Here is a 1,476-nt window from a genome sequence, read left to right as displayed (position 1 = left end):
TGAACGTCGAATTATCGATATACGCGAGGAAATGGATTTAATGAGTCCGAGATTGGCATTTTCCGTGAGAAATTGCCAAATGTCTGTATGAGGCTTGGAAGCCGGTTTTGCTCCTTTTATGCATTCAGAGCGAGGTTACCCACTTCTGACAGCATATCTTGTATCTGCATCCCACGTCGGTCATTTTGACATAAATTGTCAAATTACGTGCGCACTTGTCCCTTAAGCCGATAAATGTAAATATGGAGCCGAAGATGTCCTAGGAGGCCGAAACTGGATTTCTCAGATTGTATTCTGAGTTTCTTGGGCGATCCGGAGATTACTGCGATCTCTGTTTGCTGAGATTGGGCCTCTAAGGATATGAAAAGTGCATCTGAGACCCTTAAAGCACTGCTTGAGGGGTCTATATGAGTTGTGTGATTCATTCAGACGATTCCACATTGAGCCTTGAGAAGGCTAGTATTGTGTAAGGTAAGCATCCGGCGTCAAGTTTCCCCAAAGAGGACCTCCGGATATGGATTTTCACTGAAAATGGCCTTTTGTGCTTCTCGGAGGTTACTCGGGAAACTGTAAAAGGTTTTGCTGTCTGTTTTGCCCAATTGCGAATGTCTGCTGGAGTTTTCAGGGCAATGTAGTGTGAACTTCGTTTGCCGTAATTCCATCAGACCAGTCTCCGGTTACGCTCTTCCGAAGAAGGGTATGCCCGTTTTGTCATTCGGAAGTCATTCAAAGTGTTTGTATGGCTTCTAAAAAACAATATGAAGCGCTGCTCGTGCTCTGTATGATTGAGGGGCATGGCCGCATCTGATATTTGGAATTAACTTTTCTCCGAGAAACCGGCATTTTTGGACTTCCACTGAAAAGTTGTCTGTATACAGAAAGTTGTTCTGTATAGAGCAGATGATTTGCAAAATGCCTTTGGGGACACTTTTCATCTGTTTGGCATTGGAGTGGATTTTTGGAGTCCAATATTGGCTATCTTCCGATGATCGAGCGAACTATCGGAAAATAGAACTGTCCGTGTGATATACTGAAAATGCCGGTTTTGGATATTGCTGAGCTCTCTATTACCCTTTGGTGACCCCTGGAATCCTTCTGTCATATGCATGTGTCATTTGCCCGATTTTGCCGACTTGAGGATGAAAGACAGTGCTTTGTATAATGAAAAGTGCATAGCTTAATGAAGAAGTGCTTTGTTTAATGAAAAAGTACAGAGCTTAATGAAAAGTGCAAAGTTCAATGAAAAGTGCAGTGCTTAATGGAAAGTGTAGTGCTTAATGGAAAGTGTAGAGATTAAGTGCAGAGCTTGATGAAAAGTGCAGAGCTTAATGAAAAGTGCAGGGTGTGATGATAAGTGCAGAGCTTCATGGAAAGTGCAATGTTTAAAGGACAGTGCAAAGCTTAATGGAAAGTGCAGAGCTTAATGGAAAGTGCAGAGATTAATGGAAAGTGCAGACCTTAATGAAAAGTGTAGAG

The sequence above is a fragment of the Punica granatum genome, unplaced genomic scaffold, assembly GCF_007655135.1.
Source record: "Punica granatum isolate Tunisia-2019 unplaced genomic scaffold, ASM765513v2 Contig00110, whole genome shotgun sequence".
NCBI lineage: Eukaryota > Viridiplantae > Streptophyta > Magnoliopsida > Myrtales > Lythraceae > Punica > Punica granatum.
The sequence above is the reverse complement of the archived record's forward strand: the minus strand, read 5'-3'. Positions refer to the sequence as shown.